Raw genomic sequence first — 15,811 nt, 5'->3', positions numbered from 1 at the left:
ATAGTCCATAGTGCTCCCTTCCCACTTTGTTCTTGCCCCTCCCCCTCCTCCTGTTTTTGGATCCCAACAATTTCTACATACTGTTACGATTCTATTTTAGAAAAGTGTTCATTTCTTGACTGAATTGTTTCAGCAGTCTATAAATAGATTTTTCTTTTGGTCCTACAGTCCCTTTCTTTCAATTATGCCATACGTATCTTCTGAATAATTGCATCCTATTACTTAGATTTATTTAAAGGCATTTTATAGCTTGTCTGATCAGGTTCAGGTGTCTTGGGAGAGCATAAAAGGCTCTTTCTGACCTGGTCTCAACTACCTCTTGCTGCTGTTTCTCACCATCCTTCCCCAGCATCAGATGAGCCTGCAGTACGCAACATTCTATGTAATGGTGGTTTTTTTGCTTTTTTTTTTTTTCCCCAGAGGCAACACAATCTGTCAGCCCTAGGCCTGGCTAACCTCTACTCATTCTTGGCATAGCTTCACGCCTGCCAGAAAGCTCTGAAGCTTTCTTTGACCTTCCCACTGGACAAGGACAATCAGAAAGGGGCAGAAAATATATTAAGAGCTGATTGTATGTTTCAGGCTTGGTCTTTCAATTATTCACTTATGGCACATAAGTGAGGAATATCCCAGGGAAGTAGTTGGGTGCCCAGATAGTGACTTTTCATCAATCAATATAAAAGTATTTTCAATCACATTTAAGAAACTATTTGGCTCTATTTGTACGTATCAGCTAGTTCAGCCCCGCCCTTCGACTCATATTGCATCCCATGCATATCTCTGCAGATTACAAAAGGCTGTAATAGTCTCTCAGATATCATTCTCTAGCACCAGCTGGAAGGTCCTAGAGAACAAGGGTTTGTGTGACTTAATGCTGACTCCCTAGTACTTAATGCTGACTCCCTAGTACTGCAGACTTTCAATAGATGAACAAACAGAAATAATCAGAACCAGAATGGGATCTAACTCTGAATACAGAGGGTAGCATGGGCTTGGTATTGGTAGAAGGAGCAATGAATTTTGTGGTAAGGAAAGGGAAACTGTGCTGAAAAGCTTGTAGATGCAAGGTTGGTAAAAGAAGGGATTGTCCCTTGACAACCTCTGAGACCTGTCCTCACCACCTCTTCTCCCACCCTGAGAAATAAGCAGCGGGGTGAGATGTCTGATTAGTTACTCCACTATAAAATATCTTCCCTCCCCCGCTTAGTATTTAAGAAATATCTTGTAGAGATACTTTCAGATCACATAGATACCTTGTTTATCACACTCTCATCCAATTCTAGCAGCTCTTTTGGGCTCTTGCCCAAAGCAATTATTACTACAACTGTTACCAAATGGTGATAATTCTAATTCCTTCATTCCTTCTTGCAAGGAAGAGCTTTATAGGATTTACTCTTAAGAAAGCAAACTAGCAGTAGGTTTTCTGAATTACGATGGAACTGCCCACAGCCCCTGCACAAAATCTGGCAAACTCCTAACAGAGTACAAATCTCATTTGTGAGGTCTGACAAAACTTCCACCCAAATTGAAACAGCTTATATTGCACCCTCAACTAGAATTTACAAAGTAAACATATGGCTGGCTATAACTGCCTACACAGAAGAAAACCCAGACAGTGAGTGCTTTGCTTTTTAATCAAAATCTCAGTAGAGTTAAGTTTATTTATATTTTTCTCCTCAAGGAATTAATCAGGAAATACAAGTCAAAGAATCCTAGGACAAATACAATTTGCTACATTGTACCTACAAATGTTAAGTGACCATGAAAACTGAGTTGTAGAACTGGGACTATTCAATATGACATTTTTGAAATTCTGTGGATTTATATTTCAGCAACATTTCCATATGATTTATAGATACAAACAAGTATCTTGTGAGTTTGGTCATGTGATTAAGCTAGTAAGATTAGTATTAAAATGAGAATGCAGGGTTCCCAGTGAAGAAAGGATAATACAATTTAGTTTACCCAGGCTTCCTTTTCTGTATGCTGTCAATACCACTCTCATAAAATACTCCAGATGAAAAAGGTCAGTAGTTCAAGGTGCATTTTGTATGCCTCCTGTGAGGGATATACACATGTACAGGTTTTGAGAAATCCTGCAGATAGAGTCCTAATTGATCTACAATTTTAAAAGATCACTCTAGGTGATTGTTTTTACTTGTCCATCACCACCCTTTTTCTGATAGCTTGTATCTTGCCCTCCAATGGATGGATGTCTTACCAGGTTGGGCCAGTCATGGTATCCCATAGCCATAAGACACAATCATTGGATCAGAGGCAGTGATATTTGGCATTTTCAACTGTGTGGGCGGTTAGTTTTCTTAATCTCTGCATTGTTCAAGGGTCAACTATATGTGTGTGTGTATATATAATATGTATATATGTATATGAATACATATATATGTATTCAACAACTCATTATAAGAAAGGTTGACTATCTAGATTATGAAAAAGTAAAAACTACCAGTCCTATTAGAAGATAACTTGTTTCTGTGTAAGTTTGTCCTATTTTCTTCTTAATAAATAGTAACATTTTTCTTTCCTGACATTAAAAAATCAGAGAAAACTGAACCACTGCTGTATCCCACTTTTTTAAAGCCTAATTTAATATTGGGAACCAAGTAGTAATTTTTGTCTATGACCTCCTCCAATCTTCCCAAATATAAACTCCCTAATTCCTATATTTCATAGAACATGAAATATTTTGTATTTTACAAATTATTATTTTTATTTATTTATTTATTTGTTTGTTTGTTTTGTTTACACATGCACTGGGTACAGTCAGAAGCGCGGGAGGGTGAGAGAATTCACCAGAGCCAGAGCGGGGAGCAGAACAGGCAGAAGGACCGAAGTACACTGCTGAGGGGAGCAGCGGGCGGCAGCAGAGGTCTGCGCGCCATGTGGGACCCTCCTCCGGTGGCCGGGGAGCAGCCGGGGATCAAACCGGCGCCACAGAGGCCGCGGGAAGCTTCGCAACCCAGCGCTCAACCGCTGCGCCACCGGGGAGGCCCATATTTTACAAATTATTATAGTGACTTAATATCTCTACTAGATTCTAAAGTTCTATAGAAGAGAGTTTTCATGCACAACATTGTTTAGTCCTTTGGATCTAGCTCTAGACTTATATAATAGGTCTAAATATCTTTAATGAATAATGAGTAATAAATGTGAACAATGAAAAATAACTAGGAACATTTATCAAAATGACATGAAAGTAGCTAATATTGAGTAGATAAATTGTACTGGAATGGCTTAATAAAATTTAATAACATTGTCTTAAATAGTATATATTTAATTAAGCCACCATAATCAAAGTTGACTCCTAAAATGTTTATAATTTTTTCAGGAACAAGGTGAAATCATTCAATTTAGTTCTGGGAGGAAATATTGTTATGTTGTATAGAAAAAACCTAATTTTTTGTTTTATTTTTAATAGCTTTATTTAGGTATAGTTGACATATAACAAACTGCACAAATGTAAAGTGTACCATTTGGTAAGTTTTGACATTGTCTAAACCTATAGGAAACCATGAAGACATGTTTTGTAAGTAAAAACAAATGTAAATATCAGATATTTTTCTCTAAGTTTAAATGCCACAGGCGATAAAGTATTTTAAAAAGAGAGATAGCATAAAATTGCTTTAAATTTCAAAGACAAAGTCAAACTGTAATTTGAAAGTGAAAATACAAATTGGTCAGGATAGTTCAAAGACTTTATATTATAAAAACTTCACTATAAAATACATATTTAAAAAAACTTTTTAAAGTGTGATACTTAGAATCTACATGTTATTTTCACATACAAATTATACTACAAATTTTTGTATAACTATCATCTTACAATATGTTTGTCTTATAAATGCATTTTGTTCTCTAAAAAAATACTAAATCTATTCTTGTTCTTTTAACTTACTCTGCATGACAACTATTATTCACATTCCTTTTTGTACTTCGAACAAAATAAACTCCAACTTACCTTCCATCCATTGTAACAAAGTTAAAATGATAGAATTGGATTGGAACTAGTTAGGTTTACTGAGTATGCACAGCTTCCCCAAAAGCTCATATTATTTGAATTGTAGTAATAGCCAAAAGCTACTAACCTGAGTCATCTTGTGATGACAGGAAAATCACTTTTCTTTGTGAATTGAGGCAGTTTCCACCCTCAAAGAGTGACAGTTGCTTCTTGTGACTTTCTCAATGCAGAATGCACATATAAAGCAGTAGTAGTGAAATCAAATAGTGAGGTCCTTCACATGATGACTCACTTCACATGAAGGGAATACAGACCCTATTAGGAAAAACATAAACGATAAATGTCATTTTGCATAATAAAAATATTAAATCAGCTACAGCTCAAGTTGGTCTTTTAACCTATGCATACATTTCCAGAAAATAGAGATGAAAAAGAACTGTTAACCTGTAGAGCTTATCAGAATTATAAGAGCAGTTTATAAGTCAGTTCCTAAGCTTTCTGTAGGACATAACAGTATTTTCTCCCGGAACTAAATTGAATGATTTCATCTTGTTCCTGGAAAAATCATAAGTATTGAGAGTCAACTTTGATTCTGGTGGCTTAATTAAATGTACATTAACTAATATAATGTTACTAAATTTTATTAAATCATTCCAGTACTATTTATCTGCTCAATAATTGCTCATCTCAGCTACTTTCATGTTACTTTGATAAGTGTTCCTAGTTATTCTTCTTTTTTATAACTTTGTTTCTTTTTTAAAATACAGTGGGTCTGTCATGAAATCCATCAAAGGGCACTTAGTTACAAAAAAGGGACCTTTTATGCCAAAAAGCACTTTGTGATATAGAGGTCATGCGTATAGAATGAAAAGTGAAGAAGGCCCTGTAATACTTGGGGCCTCACCCCAGATGCATCTGAACGTGGATCACAGTTCTCAACCATTTCCCTAGTCTTTTTTTTTTTTTTTAAAGATTTATTTATTTATTTATTTATACAAGCACTGGGTACATTCAGAAGCGCGGGAGGGTGAGAGAATTCACCAGAGCCAGAGAGGGGAGCAGAGCAGGCAGAGGGACCGAAGGACACTGCTGAGGGGAGCAGCAGGCGGCAGGGGAGGCCTGCGCGCCATGTGGGACCCTCCTCCTGCCAGGGAGCAGCCGGGGATCAAACCGGCACTGCAGTCAAACCGGCACTGCAGAGGCTGCGGGCAGCTTCGCAACCCAGCGCTCAACTGCTGCGCCACCGGGGAGGCCCATTTCCCTAGTCTTTAGGACCTTTGTATACCTAGTGCCACAGATTGCACCTCATATCATATACAGTGATTCTCAGGATAGGGTGGTGGGCTTACCCCAACTCCCCCCATACTCTATCTCACCCCAATTTTGGTTCCTATTTAAGAATCACTAATCTGGGTTGCTTTAGAAAGCTTCTCTCTGGTCTTCTCTCTTGGAATTTGCTTACAAGTTTGTAACCCCAGTCATCTCTCAATCACGTGCAGGCGTATGACCTGCAGCACTGAAAACCACAAAAGTTGACTTTGTAGGATGAACACTTAAGAAGCATCTTGAAACAATTACTAGTCAAAGAATCTCATCTTTTCTTTCATAGTTTAGAACCTGCATTAATCATGAAAGAGATAATGTTTGTTTACTGAGCACCCAAGTGCTAATTCCCCAAACTAAAAGCTTTCCTTTTGGATTTACACTTCCTTGCCCTGATCTATAAGTCCCATTGTCTGTGTACCTTCTTTTCAGGCATTCATGTCCAAATGAATTATCCCTTTCAGACATGTTAGCCAGATAGCGTAGCAAATGAAAAAAATTTTCGATAGTGCAGAAGGCATTTGTGAGCTATGTGGTAAGTGCAGGGCAGGAGGCTTTTCTCTATCTCTAAATAATAAGCCCTAAAACACCTTTATACATAATTGACTTGCCATAAGTTTACTAAATTATGATCCAGTTTGTCTCAGTCTGAATTATATAATCTTCTTCAAGAAGTTTCTGGGAAAAGACAAAATAGGCTAGTATCTAAAATTTTTCAGATGAGTCCTTTTTATTTCATTAACCATATATTGGGTGTAGTTAGTATTAAAAAAATGCATTTTTTTTTCCTTTTCTTCTCGAATAAGTAGGAAGTCGTCTTTTAGGGCAAAGGTTTATAACTCAAATCTTCTGAAATTTTGAGCTTAGCTTTATGTGAAGAAGGTCAGCACCTCAAACTACGGCTCTGGGGGAAAGCCAGTTTTTGGGAAAAAATAATTTTTAGATTAAATTAAAAATACATCTCCATTCAGTTAATGAATATTATTTAAATTTCCAGTGTGTGTAAGGCACTAGGGATAAAGATAAATTGTTGCCCCCATTCAGGGATGCAGAATTTAATATAAAAGATAGAACATTAGAATATAATAGAAGCTTTACTTTGGGGAAAAATCCCTCATAAGGACTTCTTATTCCTCAAACTTATGCCTTGCCTTATTTAATACTAATAGATGGATAATATGACATATTTATCTATTGATTAATATTTATCAATATCTATCTGCCTGTCTTTAATCCCATTACAAATCACTAAATGCCATGGACCTTTAGGTTATCACAAGTATTCAAAACCACAAATGCCAAGGACCCATATCAGGTGGGATGGATGTTGTGATCCAGATGTGGGAAGATGTTATAGGAGCACGTAGGAGAGGCAACTCACACAGCCTCAGCAAGAGAGGGGCAGTGAAGGCTCGCTGGAGAGGTTAACATCTAAGCTGGAGCTCGGAAGACAGTGGGGGGAAGCCAGGTGTTCCAGGCATAAGCAAAAAAGAAAACATGAGACCAGCTACAATCTCTCTGATGAACTTAGTAAATTAGTAACGACAGCACAACACACACGCACATGTTCATGTACAAACATATTATTTACTATCATCCATGTCATTATAACCATTTAATTTATATTAACTCATTGAATTTTCCCAGTAAGTTTATGAAATAGGCACAAGTTCCTGCTTTTTACAGATGAGAAAACTGAGAACCAAAATGATTTTCTAAGATTGCATAGCTGGTAAATGGCAAAACCAGGATTTGAAACCAGAATATTAGATTCCAGAATTTACACTGTTAACCCCACTGTTGTTAGCTAGGGAGAGAGCAGGAGGGGCAGCTGGTGCTATCATTGGCTGGAAGAGAAGATAGATCAACTAACTACAAAGATTAATTTATTCTCTTGAAAATTTTCAAAGACTACATGTCTAAACTGACTTCATTTAAGGAGTAAGACATTATCTTCAAAATCCAAATAAAGGAAATGAAGGTGATATAAGATCTGGGTGTGTGTATGTGTGTGAGGGGTATCGGTGGTTACAGGAGGTGAATACAAAAAGCAGGAAACAGAACTCACACTGCATGATATTGATGATGAACTTTGTTAACAAAGGTTGTTCTTGCACAGGCGACTGGGAGGCCATATTCATTGTAACCCTGATGATTTTGTAGATCAGAGGATTCCAGAAAAGAATAAGGAAATCAAATATTAGCTTTAAGAAAAATGAAAATATTACTTAGCTTCCCCAGATATTTGCTGTTGGTATTAATTTGACAAAATTAGCCTCAAAGATAAAGGTAATGGTGTCCTTGGACAGCAGTTTGGAAGATTATTCTGATATTAAAAAAGGTCAGAATGGGGCGTTTGCATTTGTATGGGGGAATATAAAAATAAAATTTATTATTTAAAAAAAATAAAAAAAATAAATAAAAGCTCTTTGTTAAAAAAAAAAAAAAGGAAATAAGCAAACTAATGACAAACCCTAGAAATCTGACTGTAGAACTGAGGATACCAGGATTGGGAGGCAGGAGTGAGAACAGACTGGAATGGGCTGTAGTGGAGGACTGTGGGTGCTTGGGTGGTGGGTGTAGTGTGGTAGCAATGACTGAAGTAGGAGGGGAAGTGGAGACAGAGAGAAAGAGAGACAGATACACAGAGAAGGGACATCCAGAGATGTCAAAAAAATCTCTTTAAAGCCTTCTGACATCTGGGGAGGTGAGAAGGATTGGAGATGGACTCAGTGGTCAATAGTCAGTGATTCAATCAGTCATGTCTATGTAATGAAGCCTCTATAAAAACCCCAAAGGGTGGTGTTCCAAGAGCTTCCAATTTGGTGAACAAATGGATTTGCTTGGGTATGAAAGCCCTGTGACCTTTCTCATACCTAATCCAGAGAGTCTCCTCCATCTGACTGTTCCTGAGTTACATCCTTTCATGATAATCAGGTGATCTAGTGAGTAAAATGTTTCTCTGAGTTCTTTGAGCTGCTCTAATAAAATGAATCAAATCCAAGGAAGAGCGACCTCCCATCCAAAGCTTGCTGGCCAGAACCCTTGATGACAAGCTGGACTTAACCTGGCACCTGTCTGAAGTGGGGGTGGGGGTGGGGGGAGTCCTGTAGGACTGTATCCTTATACTGTGGCATCTGACACTGTCTGCAGGTAGGCAGCTTCAGAATTGAGTTGGATTTGTAAAACATCCACTGCTGTTGGAGAATTGCTTGGTAATGTGTGGAAGCCCTCCCTTCCCCACACTGGCAACTGGTTGCAGAATCATATGTATATTTTGATACAACTTTTAAATACAACAGATTTCAGCCATTTCTTCTGCAGATCCTACTTGGGCAGCAACTCATTGCAGAACACGAGAATAAAAGCCACCTAACATATTTGAGACTGTGCCCATCTCTCCCTTCTCCACACTGCTATACGTGCAGTGTTCACAAGCTCTGTAAATGGCATTTCTTTCCACGTGGTTCTGCAGACAGGGTGCCCCCAGCAGAGCCTGAAAGGTCAGAGGAGGGAACAGGGACCAGGCCTTTCTGGTTGCTTCCTGTTCCTGCCAGAGCTACCAGGCAACCACCCTTCCTCAAGCAGCAGCACTTGTTAATGGTGGTTGGTTCCCAAATGTTTGCACACTTCCAGACACAGCCTCTTGCATGCCCCTAAGAGATACCTGCAACAGGCAAGCCAACACCACAGGCCATGAGATCTGTGTCCAGCTCCCCATGTCCCCTGCCCTGAGCTCTGGAGGTAACAGCAGTAGCTGGCCAGCATCCCCTTCTCTGAGGTCCAGTTCCAATTCCTCAGGGGCCCTCTGAGAGCCGCAGGTCTAGAATACAGCTCTGGGTCCCTATTCCAATCTCCCAAATTCTGGTAAATCCAGCCTCTTCTCTTTGTTTCCTCCAACACAAGAAGGCAGTTGCTACCTGCAGTTGCTGCTGCTGTCCTACCTCCTTTGTTCCCTCTCTGCAGCTTCAATTCTCTAATATCCATTTAACCTACTCTTTATATTAAATTCTTTTTCACATAACTATTGTGGCTTTTCTTTTCCTGATTGGACTCTAACACTACCAATACTAATACTGGTATTACCATATTCTTGAACTAAATAGTAATATTCAGACACTACATTTTTTTTTAATGGACACTGCACTTTTTTTTTTCAGTTTGTCATTCTGTATCTTTTATTTTATTTTATTTTATTTTTACATTCCCCATACAATTGCAGCCCCCTTATTTTGACCCCAATCCCTCCCTTCCCTGCCCCCTACCTCCCATAGAGTATCTCTGGTTCATAGTTTTTTGTTGACTTTGATTTTCACTTTCTTATAGTTATTCATTTTCCTGGTCCCTTATTTAAGTTTTCTAGATTCCTGCTATGAGTGAGACCATCCGGTATTTTTCTTTTTCTTTCTGGCTTATTTTGCTGAGCATGATCCCTTCCAGCGCCATCCATGTTGCTGCAAATTGCATGTGTTTATCTTTTTTGAATGCTGAGTAATATTCCATGGTGTGTATGTACCACATCTTCTTGATCCAGTCATCTATTTTTGGGCATTTGGGTTGTTTCCATAGCTTAGCTATTGTAAATAGTGCTGCTATAAACATAGGGGTGCAGGCGCTCTTTGGAATTGATGTTTCTGTGTCTTTTGGGTAAATACCTAGGAGTGGAATTGCTGTATCATATGGAAGTTCTATGTTTAGTAGGTCCAGAAATCTCCACACAGCTCTCCATAGTGGTTGGACCAGTTTGCACTCCCACCAACAGCAGACACTACATTTTAATGAGGTCAGGAGGCTAGATAGAGAGTGCCCACCACATGCACAGAATCAGCAAACTTCGGGACCCACTGTGTCTTGCATCTCCCATGGTGAGTGATGCTGTTTCCCAGCCACAGTGGAACTCGGAGAGGGGAGGTGTAGCCAGAGGCCATGTAGTGGTCATGTGGATCTCACTATGAGACATGCACTGTCCAGTTCACCCTTTTCCCTGTTGTTTCCCAATAAGCCTATTTTGTTGTTGGAATAACTGATTGCTTTTAAAGTCAGTAGCTCTACTGTAAGGGGAAAACAAAAACAAAAACAAAAACAAGAGGTCCATTACAACATCCTGCTATAGTTATTTATTTTCAACTGGTATGTAAGCATTTTTCATCAGAATATTTTTTGGATCACTAATGCATACCTCCAGTGCTTGGCACACAGCCTAGCTGAGCGCAGACACCAGATTATCTTCCTTCTTTAAACAGATGTGAATTGTTTAAAGATATAATACAAAATAAAGTCATTTTGGTCATGCAAATGTGCCTATGATATATAAAAGTTCACCACATCAAATATATGCAGGAAGAAAATAAGTTGCTGAACTTTGCAAAACTCTCTGTGCAGAAATTCTTAACAAAAGACATTTTCTGCCCTTTTTTTTTTTTTTTCACTAATTTTTGTCCATGGGATTTCTTGTATTTTTCCTCCTACATTAGGGCATAATATCCATGAGCTAGAAATTCAGTGTGATGTGATGATTTATAATAAATATGTATTGCTCTTTGTCCATTATTCTGCTCACATAGCTCCCACAAAACCCATGTGATTTCTTATATGAGCACCACAGAGGTATCTTTTGTTATACTATTTAGTTTTGTTCCTAGTTCCTGAAATAGCTGCAAATCAGCAAGTATTTTTTGAGTATTTTTTGTTATTAATAATAAGACCCTTTGAACCATGCCTGAGTTTGCCATCATGCCTCATTTAAGGACTGGGCTGAGCATCTTTAGTGATTCCCTATTGTGCAAACTTAAATTAACAGTGGATTTTTAATGCTAGGGGCCGTGATGAACAAAAAATCATGAGATTAAATCAAGCATGGATGCTATCAGGAGATGCAGAAAAGATGAGCTCTGTGGCTGCTGCAGGGTAAAACGCTTCTCCAGGAAGATGCCGTTACAAGAGAGTTAAACTCTAAGACCCCCAGCTGGTATCACAAATGCCCAGCGCCTAGAAAACCCCACATGTCTGGGGACCACAGTGAGGCAGTGAAGCAGTAGAGTATTGAGAGTTGAGAAAACATTCAGGGGGTGTTTCTCCTTTACATTCAGTTAATCAGTGACACAATTTAAAAATTGAAACACCAATATATTAAAATAAAACATCAAAAGTAGAACTCAGAGTATTTTAGTGTATGAAAAAAAAATACTATACTAAGAGAACACCTAGGCTCAATCTGTCACTCCCTGGCAGGAGGGCTTAGCTTCCTTAGGTTCTATAATTTCTTCTTTGGTATACTGGTCATGTACAACTTGCCCTTCCTCTTTTCAGACACTGATCATATATACAGAAATGTATGCTAACATCTCAAAATCACAATATAACTTTAAAGCATGAGAACAAATATACAGACCTGAATTTCTTCCTGCCCTCTGTCCCCACACACATTTCTCTGCGAAGACAGCCTGGAAAACTGTAAAGCGACTGACAATGAGCAGCCTAATAAAAAGCATTAGTGCCAGTTTCTATTTCCAGTTCCAAGCGAAATAATAATTTTCTGTAGCTGATACTCTTTAAGCATGGCAGGATATTTTTAAGATGGCCATCTGCAGAATAGTATTAATTTTGACAGCTGCATTAAATATCTAACATGTTGCAATATAGTACAAACCTCTAATAAGATCCGGTCAGGGAAGTCAGATATTCTCTTTCATTGACATCTGACATCTAAAATTTAAGACCTAGTGTGAGGTGTAAATAATGTTGTATAGGTCTTGGAGAAAGAGCTCTGCCCTCAAAGTAGACCGTGGGAGTGATGGGAATAATAGTACATATGAGCCACAGTGTAACTGCCATAAACACGCACTGCCATGTGTGATGGAGAAGCCAGTAGAATACAGAAGTTGGTCAAATGCTACTGCAGAAATAAAGAGTGTTAAGAGAGGAAAAACTGGCTTACATTAAAAAAAAGTCAAAATCGAAAGACAGTGAAACAACAGCCTATTTATAATAACAGATGTCTACAAATGTTAACAGAGTAAATCTGGGATTTTTCTGTTGTTGTTTTCATATAATATGATTCAGAAAATTAAAATATAGTTTGCATATAGCTAGAAAAGACCAAGTAGTGTGGGAGGGCATTTATATGTAAATAGTTGGACTTACAAGCCTATGTGAGCACAGAAACAGGTAGCACTGAGAGCCTAGGATGGAAATAGGGGTGTAATCAAAAGGAAGAACTCTGGATGGACACATCTATGTAAGGATTATGGTTTCTAGAGTACTGCAGATCTGATGCTTCTCTCAATGATGCTCATCAGGCCAGGCCAGTGTAGCTAATAAATGGCATGTATATCCATCACGTCCCAGCAAATCTAATAACTCACTCATATTATCAAATTGAAAAATACCTACTGAGAGAGGTGGAGATGCATTTCTGATGCCCCCTGAGAGAGACTTTCAATCCAGTCTTCACCATCTTTAGGTTTGGTCCCCTCAGATTGGGCAGCTAAGCATCTAGTCAACAAGGGCATCAGCTCCTACCTTGAAATGTCTCTAAGATGCCTCTTAACCTGATTGCTTTCCTTAACAACTTAGACCTCAGATTAGAAAGCATGAGATTTCAGTAATTACTTAGGAGCTATGGTAACTCTTTATGACAGATAAATCAGAAACTGCTAAATTTTCTGTCACTGGATCAATGTGTTTCTTCTTTTACAGCAAATTTAAAGAGCAAGCCCAAAGCTTTTAGATTAAAGAATCAGAAATCAGGAAGGTCTGTCTATTTGTTCCCCTTCCTGACCTCATCCTCATCAAGGATGAGGATAAACCCCAGGAAAGCCACACATTTCTGCAGATATTTATCATCCCTTTGTATGTATGTCTTGTGATTTGGGTAAGATCTCATTTAAAATAGAAATCAGTATCTACTGTTGCCCTTTTTTAGATGTATTACAAAGTCTTCTGCATGTGTGATGACAATGACACAATTATATTGTAATGGTGTTTCAAAACAAATCCAGAGTGTGTTATTACCTTAGTCCCAGTGGCTACTTTCACAGTGACAATCACTACACTGTATAAAGACAATGTTCGGAAATGGGGTTGGTGACTGGGACTCTGCTCAGAAGTAACAACTTCCATAACTACTTAACAAGTTGAACATTCAGGAGGCTCTGCCTTCCCCAGAGATCACCAGTGGTAATTGAAGGGCTACTTTAGTAATAGAACATCAGTGGAGAAAAGTGAAAAACATGGAAAAGGCCTGAGTTGGTCAAATGCTAGTAGGAAAAACTCATCTTATTAAGCAACTCAACTTTGTCACAAGATAAACTTCTGGGGAGACAGATGATTGTCAGAGCCCCCAGGAGTAAGGTGCAGTTCAGTGTGAACATGGTGGGGCGAAGCAGGAATGAGGAACATGAATTTGATTCCCTAAGGACCTCAGGGCAAGTCTTAGTTCTGCCACCAGATGGTCTCATTATGGAGCACATGCTCCTAAAACTTGCATGATTTTTTACTTGTACTCTTGCCCAACACACTAGGGTTTAGTTTGCTGATCAAAGATTTCAGGAGCCTGTAAGTTTATCTTCTGATAACCATTTCTAGAGAAAACAAATACAGGAAATAACTTAGCCTAGATAAGAACCCAAGAATTAAGAAGTATTGGAACCTGAAACCCACAGAACTTTCTGCTTCTCTGTCCATTTTTTGGTGGACTATAATAAAAAGTTTACTTTCATGATATCTAGAATGGTCTTACTTATACTTCCCATATTTCTGTAATATTAATCATTGGTTTTAGCACTGACAGTGAACACTGCCTGATGCTAAAATGCCTTTGCATTATAATCTCATAATGTAAAACTGGAAAGGGATACTCAAAAATGAAAACAAAATAATAAAAGTAGTGTAAACTCTGTTCTTTGTTCCCCTGATTTAGGGAAATGAGGCTTTTATCCTTCTGCCCCACACCTGCCACTGCGCCCAACTTCTCTACAGACAGGAATATCTCCAAGGGGGCCAGCTCCCTGGTTGCATGCACTAGAAGCAGGATGCTCTCTGAGTTCCCTCACCATCCCGTCTTCTTCCTACTCTTGAGAGGTGGGTGGGTGGTATTAGCATGCACCACCCGTCTCCTCAATTAGTCTGCAAAGTCCTATGCTAAATAGGTCCTGAACTCAAAATTTAGAACCACTTAATAAAAGCTCTGCCATATAATTTAATATTATAAATAGCCGAGGTTGATACTTTTTGGTAGCAATGTATTTATTTTAACCACTTTTATGCAAATCTTTCTATCACATACTTTTTATGGCTCTCATTGCCAAAATAACACATTTTAAAAATTGAGAGAATGTAGGGATTAATTATGATAACACGTCATATGGAGCAGTGATGCTCTCCAGGGCTTAATGGGGTTTCTGCATTGATACTCGGGAGCAGGAGGTTGTTTCTTGTTTGGAGAACTTCTTAATCTCTTTTCTGCCCTATGCTGCTGATGGCAGTCACAGGAAAATCTTCTACTTTCTAATTTGCTGCTTTATTTGGCTTTGGGTTTAAAATAAATCAAACAGTAAGAACTGTTGAAGTCTTACCTAAAATAAGAAGAAAAGACTTTTCGGTCCTCAGAGAGGTCAGGTTTGGATAAGCCAGTTTGGTGATACCTATATCGAGAGCTCTCAGGCTGTCTTGGTTCTGACATGTGATCTGGAATGCTGGGAAGGACGTGCTGCACCTGTGGCCTCCTGCTAGTCCTTGGGCACCGGCCTGCTGACTGCCAGCCTTCTGCTTTTTAAGCAGGGCTCCATGAATCTATTTCCTTGCTGTGTGCTTGCTTCCTTGCTACTTCTTTTTCAATTATACTGAGTTCCTAATAGCTGGGATCTTGTAGCTCCCTCCACTGTCTGCAGCAACCCACACCTGCTTAAAATCTATGTAAAGCAATGCAGAGGTAGGGTTTGCATGTTTACATCATGCAAGAGGCTTTCTGTTCTAAGTGCCACAATTACGAAAGCCTCACAGAAGTAGGAATGCCAGTTGAAAGAATAGTCTAATTTGCAGGCAGCTTGCATTGTATTTCATAAGAATATGTTTGACATTTTCAGCTTTTCTGTGGCAGTAAATTGCACTTCTCCTAGTAGCAAGAGTTATTAAGTCTGTGCCCAGAATAAGCCAGACTGTTTTGCAGGGTTTAATTTTTTTAAATTTCCTACTCCATTTTACGACTGTAAAATTTTACGACTCTTAGAATCTTTGGAGATAAAGCCTATATGGAAATAGAGTCTACTCTTTAATTTAAAACTACAAATATCATTTTCTCACCTTCAAAGGGTTTTATCATAATCTAATTTACAAAATTAAATAGAATACAGATTTCTGATTCTACATTAAAAAATAAGTAAGACAACAGATTTAACTTGAAGCTCTTAAGGCAAGTTGTAACTATTTCTTGATAATGGTTTTATAATATTTAATAGCATCTAGGATGCCATCACCATGGACCAGATGTTGGGTACTTTTAAAATCCTATGT

The sequence above is a fragment of the Talpa europaea genome, assembly GCF_964194135.1.
Source record: "Talpa europaea genome assembly, chromosome: 4".
Lineage (NCBI taxonomy): Eukaryota > Metazoa > Chordata > Mammalia > Eulipotyphla > Talpidae > Talpa > Talpa europaea.
This window is presented reverse-complemented; position numbering follows the sequence as displayed.